Below are 7,160 nucleotides of genomic sequence, written 5' to 3'. Positions count from 1 at the left end.
CAGCGATTCACCAAAAATCTTTCTTGATAGCTCTTTTTGCACCCCTAACTGCTAAAATACATTGTATTTTTCGGTGGTCTAGTCCTTGCTTGGCAAATGATGTTGGAGATTCGGTGAAAGGCCTTTTCTATCACTGACATGCCAATCTTTCTGAGAAATTTTGAGCCAATCCTTTTTTATGAGCCTGATCTAGCTTGCCAAAGTGATTCGGCGACTAACCGATCGATTATGCGAGTCTAACTGCAATTGATTTTTCCTACAACTTTTCTTCAATTGTGCCTAACTTTCTAATGTGTTTGCAGATATAGCTAGACCAAAAGTGGCAGGAAGAGACATGTCGCACCGAAAAAGGGCTAAGGGAATCATAATCAACAAGGATGCAACCACATCTAGGGCAAAGATTACTAAGTTGCCTTCCACAGGTGGGAAAGGAAAGAAAAAAAGGCAAGGCTCTTGCACATGAGGCCAGCTCCGATAGTGACAAGATCTATGCCATCTACCTCACTACTTCTGAGAATAAGAAGAGCACCAGGATACTCAGGCTACCATATTTGAGACTGAGGATAATGAGCTATTGTCAGCACAAAGGGCTGAACTCTGTTCTAAGAGACTGAATGATCCGTCTAGGATGTGGGCTACCCAAGCCATCACTACCACCTGATCCACCATAGGTTGTTGTTCTAATGTGAGCTACATAGGGTACTTCTCCACGGTCTATGAACAGACTAAAGACTGATGGGTTGAGGACCATTATAGAGGAGAAAAGATTGTTTATTGATGGCGTCATACATAGGTATCTAAAGATCATGAGCTACTTGAGGTCCCATAAGTTCCAATTGTTCACCTAACCCCAAGCCTTTTATGCTCTAAATTGACACTGGGAGTTCTACATTGCATACGGATCCCTGACGTGACAAGGGAAGAAGTCGCCAGCCAAATTCAAGTCTACTGACTATGTGGTTGTTAGGGGTAAAAAGGTGAAATGCGATAGTGATGTTATCAATGCAATCTTGGGGATTTAAACACGAATTGAGGATGACTACCAATATAAGATCGGGACACATACATTTAAAAACATGAAAAAAATGGTTGAATCCTCTAATATCAACCGAACTCCTAAGTGGCTCGAGGTTTGAGCACACATTGGGAAGAAAGATCTAAATATGGAACCAAGGTTCTGGTTTGGTTGAAAAAGTAGTACGATCATGCCATCCCAAAATGATTCAATTCTCCGCCAAGCCGACGTGGTCTGTCTTTGTTGGATCATTGATAGGACGAGGCTGAACTTGGGGATGATTATTACACAAGAGATGCTTATGAGGGCTAAGTAGACACATATTTCCCTTCTCTTTCTATTATTGATAACCGAGATGCAAAGACAAACTTATGTTCCTACTTATGTGAAGAAAGATGTGTAAGTGACTCCTATATCGTGTACCGACATCCGAAGGATAGAAGCAGAGTATTTGAAGGATGAGATAGGAAAAGTGGAAAGCCTCGATAGATACATCCCCGATTGTGGACGCTTAATGCATAACCTATAGAGGCACTTTTGCCTGCTCCGGCCCCTTGGTCTTTAGGTATATCAATATTTCCCCTTCCATGACACCTCGTAGATATGGTTCTACTGTTGCTACTGATGCCCAACCCCACTTACTCAGGTTGCTTTGATACGGATGAGGCAGCTCGCCTATTCTGTTGATAGACGAGCCTCTATACTTGAGGCCATCATTCCCGGCATGATCGAGAGAGATATTGTTAATTTTGTGACACCCTTGAGTTTTACTATTGATTGCCTTGTGACACATATAGTGGTGCGTGAGCAAGGTCAAGGGGTCAATAAAAAGGTGACAACTCAAAAATCCGCTATTGTTGAGCTAAGAAGAGATGTGGACCAACTGAAGTCCACTGACATGTCAGTGATTTTTGGGAGAATGGAGATCCTTCATGTTCCAGTTGATCCAGATGTGCCTTCGACCACCACTAGAGATGAGGCTCAACCAAAGGAAGTGCTGCAGCCGCGTTTGAGGATTATACCAATGAGAAGCTGCTTATTAGTAATGAAGAGGTCTTTTATGAGGGTATCACAGAGATTGAGAAGGTCATGGAAGATGCAGTTGTGCACACCACTTTGGTCAGAGTGATGCACCAAACATTTATGCCCCGACAGATGAAGCGACTGCATAGACATGACTTCTCTTTACCTCTCTCTCTGTCATTTTCATTGATTTTTAGAACTTTATTACATTTGGGACAAATTTTTTTGTTTGTGGTGGGGTGAGGTAGTTCCATACGTACATCTTGTGTTGATGATATATATTTTTTATATATATTAGGTTTTATGCTATATATTGTGTTTTGGCACTGTGTTGTGGATATTTGAGCTTGTGTCTCCTTGTTTTAATTGAAAATGATTTTTGTAACCCTTTTTAAAAAAATTCCCACCCTTTGGGTTCTGTTTCACTGTGGATATTCTTGTGCAAATTTGAGTATCGGTTATGATAAATAACAATGGCTGAATAGTGCTCTCAAACAAACAAACATGAATGTGCGGCTACGATGAGGTCAAATGAAGTTGCATAGGCAATATGTGAACTTTTTACATCTCGTTTTGACTACTCAAATATAGAACTGAGTCTCTTGTGATGAACATTACACACCAGCGAAAGTGTGGAGTCTTGTTTAACATTGGTGTCAATGCCTTGTGTGGTGAGCTTATCATGAACCATGTGTGATAAACAATTTGACATTATACCTGTTTTTTGGCCTACCTTGTGAGAGTGTGAACTTTGCTTTAACACCCTTTGAGCCTTGTCTTGTTCTTGGAAGAAACTTGAGCAATTGAGACCTCTCTTTATTTCTTCACCCGTAATTATCATGAATTGTGGTTTTTTGAATAGCCAACTTAAGCCAAAAGACTAAGTTAGGGTATGGTAAATAGAGAAGGTAAATCAAGATATGAAAAAAAGTCCCCGTTTACCCAGGTTTTGAGAAAGAAAGAAAACCCTCTAAAAAGATGAAAAATAAAAAGAATAGAAATGTTTTGAAATAAAACTAAAAAAGTGCAAAAGAAATAGGGTGTCCAGTTGTTCCATGAAAAGTGATGATGGGGTGAGTATTGAGAATGACTGAGAATGATGAAGAAAAGGAAAGAAAATGTTGTTCATACCACGTTCATGAGAATAATAGTCACTGAGCCTAAATGACCATACCATTGCACTCAACCTCATTGTAACCCTTAAAAAGAACTTTTTGATCTTGTGTGAGCTGAAACAAATGTTGGTTGAAAAATAAAGGCAAACCTATGAGGTTAATATTTTTGAGTTTATTGTGATTTCGGAGATTTAATTTGTTCAACATTTGTGTGAATATGGAATCATCTTTTGTGAGGGAATTCGAGTACCCTTGTTGAGCTTAAACTTGCACTTGAAGCAAGTATTTTGAACTTGAGATTTTTAATAGTGGTGAGTCACAACTTGAATCTTTGAGTGCACAATTGATCCTTGCATAAGTAAGTTGAGTCTTGTTCTACGCATTCATGATTGAGTTTTGTGCAACACTGTTTGACACATCCTTTTAGAACCGCTGAACTTGAGTTTTACTTGAGGACAAACAAAAGTTTAAGTTGGTGTGTTGATGAGTCCTAGATTTGGCCATATTTAGGGCTTTATTTATAATGATTTAGTGTCCTCAAATGCTTGTTCTGTGCCAATAACTAATGTAAAACCCTTGATTTCCACGTATATTGATTGGGGAACAATGCAAAGTCACTAATTTGCCAAAAAGAGGCCTCTTGATCGCCAAGCCTACTTGGCGAATAGCCGAAGGACTACTTGACAGCCTAAAGTTCTAGTGTGCCAAGCTATGAAAGAGAAAATCAAGTCGGAGAAAGAAATGAGCAGTCGGTGGATCGCTGAGTGGTTCCGCAATGCAGTGTTGGATCGCCCAAAGTTACAAACCTAGAGGATGTTGAAGGCCAAGGCACAAAGAGAATGAAATTGACCAAAGGACAGATCACCGAATGAATCGGCGAGCCCAGTTACTGCACCAAGTGGTCCTTTACAACACATTCTTAGCGACTATAATGCATTTTGAATATTTAGTTTAATTGTAAATTTATAATTTTTACTGTGGAAGACCATAATTTGAGTGAAACGTGAGACATGTTTTCCATAGCTTTGAGGAATTGAGGTTTTTCACTTTTGAGAAATTGGAAGTGGGTCTTTGAGATTCTTCGATTTGGACTTTTTTAAAGACGAAATTAATCTTACCTGTTGATGGAAACTCAATTTGTTAATGACTAATATCTTTTTATGATGTCTAGATAAAACTCCAATTCTTAAGGATATGATTATGTGATTATGAGCTGATTTAGTTTATGGGTATTAATAATATTTAGCCTAAATATTTTTTAGGTGAGATTATTTAGTAATTGTGATTTAATTTATGAATTATAGTGCAGTTCTCCCTTCATGTTTTTGGCTTGCTTGAGAGATGAGTTTTAAAAGTAAGATTATTCATTAATGGTTGGTGGGTATTGGGTTGTCATGAGTTCAGCTTGAGAGATTGAATCCTAAACTCTTTTTCACACATTCAGCTCGAGAAAGTGAATGGATTAAGGCGTAGGTTGTTATTATTTTGCATATTTGTCGATGTTCGAGAGAAATCGACTTGATTCTGAATAAATTGTTCCAAAGAAAGTTTACCTCTTCTTTAGTCTATCTTACTCACTAATATTCAAATATTCCCTAACAATTGCAATTACCCATTCGTCTAGATACGCCTATAATTGAATCACATCCCAAGAACTCATCTCATTATTGTTATTTCGCATTATTTACTACTTTTGTAGTTGATAATCAAAACCAAAAGCCTCTTATTTGACATTCATGTAACCTCCTTATTTGAATTATATTTTTATTCGATAATATCTATTCTTATGGTTGATTTGAATATGTTCACACTTTCACGTTGAATCTTAAACATGTGACACTCCTTGTAGAATTTGATCCTAACTCATTTAGTTCGGTTATATACTGACTAATAATCGTTGATTCTTAAAACTGAATTAATTTTCTTTGATAATGTTATTAAATTAGTCAACGAGGACATAACTCATAAACGTGAGTTTTTTTAATTTTTCATGCTCATCTCCGGTGGTAAAATAGATGAGTGTGATTTTAAACCCCCCCATGCCTTAAGCATCTCTAAGTTGGGGAACATTAGATGAGAGGGATTTCGGCATAAGAGAGGTCATAACCCACAAAATTCTTTTAAACTTTTTGTCAAAATTTCCCCCATATTTCGAGAAGCTCGTGTTATGTACTCTTCAACAATTGCTTTGTATTCCAACAGGATATGTTTTCTTTTTACCTAAGAATGTAGGCTTGTGTTTACTTGTATGATATCTTATAGATGGTTGGGAGATCACAAGTATATTCCTTCATGCACGAAGTTTGAATAGTTGAATTTGTGGTTTGTTGTGGTTTAGGCTGATGATGGATTCATGTAGTTAGTATTGATCTTATGATGATTGTTGGGTTATCTTGAGAAAGGATTGTCGGTAATTAGATTATGATCAGGAAATATTTAGGATGAATCCTTTCAAGTAGGTAATGGTTATTTATATTCTTATACATGGTTTATTTGCTTGTTAACTGCTTGGTTAGTATTGCATGCGTGATATTTTGTTTGGAAAATGAAAATAGTATGATTTCAAAGACTAAATTTTGCCAATCGCATGCAAAGAATGTTTACTTGAGTTTACAAATATGTTTATTATTCATTGTGATTGTATAATGTGATCGATGAGTGTCTTGGAATCTACGTCCAATACAAAATATCTCACAGTTGGCTCAGGTACCATACTTGGTACATACTCATAGTTGACTTGGGTACACCATTCGGTACATACTAATGGTTGTCTTGAGTATTACGCTTGGTACGAGAAATTTATATGATTGGCTCGGATACCACACCAACATAAATTACTAATTGTTGGTTGGGGTAACATGTATTGTACATTGAGTGTTTGTGTGTGGATTTTATGAGAGCCTCAAACTGACTTGTTATAATCTTACTCTGAATGTCAATTTAGGGTGAGTATTGGGAAACTGATATATGTTTATGATTGTGGTATTAGTTGTATGTTATCTGTTTTATTAAATCATGATTGCTTGTTCATATTTTGTATACTGGAACTAGACGATGATCCTGTCAATACACTATAACTTTTTGGTACTGATACTGTACTTGTTCTTTTTTTCCTAACAAGACATATTTCAACGGTTGATTCGCCACCTCAATTATAATCCTAGCGTTAGCTGAATCTAAGGGCAAGTTAGTTCTTCCAGATTGTCATGGATTCATCTTATTTTTCTAGTTCATTCTTATGGACTTAGACTCTCTTTAGTTCTTTTATTTTGGGGTTATGTCTCTGTATTCTAGACTATGTTGACTTTGGTACACAATTTTAAGTTTCTAGGGAGTTCTTCTACAATGTTTGATGACTACTGTTTTCAATTATGAAACTTATCTTGCTTTTAAGTGCTGAACTACTTCATTTTTGTTATTCAGTAATGTGTGTTAGTAGTTAATTGATTCTTTCATAAAAAATTAGTATGGATGTCACTCACGAAGAATCGAGATCGGAGTTGAGATAAAGTCCAACATCAATTGATTCAAGTAATTTAGAAAGATAGTATTACCCCTAGTTCACTAAAGAGTATTTGCTATAAGTTTTTTAAAATTGAATTTTGTTTATTTATCATATTTCCTTCAATTCTACTTGAACTCCAGTAGCATAAAAAGAAAAATGTTAAATCAATTTAGTGTCAATTTATTTCTTTATTTGATATGTGTTACTATATACTAGTCAATTCAACACTTCTTTAGATTCCAAATAATTTTTTTTGTGATTGTTGAAAACATCTACTGAGTCGGGTCTACCCATAAAGAATGTTAATTAGTCCATTAGCCAATTAGCCCATTAACTTGCCCGCCTCCTAAACCCTATTTTTTACAGTATAAATATATAATTACAAGTGTTTAATAGAACATTATTTTTTCACAATAATATGACTGCTAGGGTTAGTAAGGGTATCTAGGTTGTGGATCGAAAAGTATATCTTCTTTGTGAATTTTTTCGATGGCCGGTGACA

Source organism: Solanum lycopersicum, chromosome 1, assembly GCF_036512215.1.
Source record: "Solanum lycopersicum chromosome 1, SLM_r2.1".
Lineage (NCBI taxonomy): Eukaryota > Viridiplantae > Streptophyta > Magnoliopsida > Solanales > Solanaceae > Solanum > Solanum lycopersicum.
The sequence above is the reverse complement of the archived record's forward strand: the minus strand, read 5'-3'. Positions refer to the sequence as shown.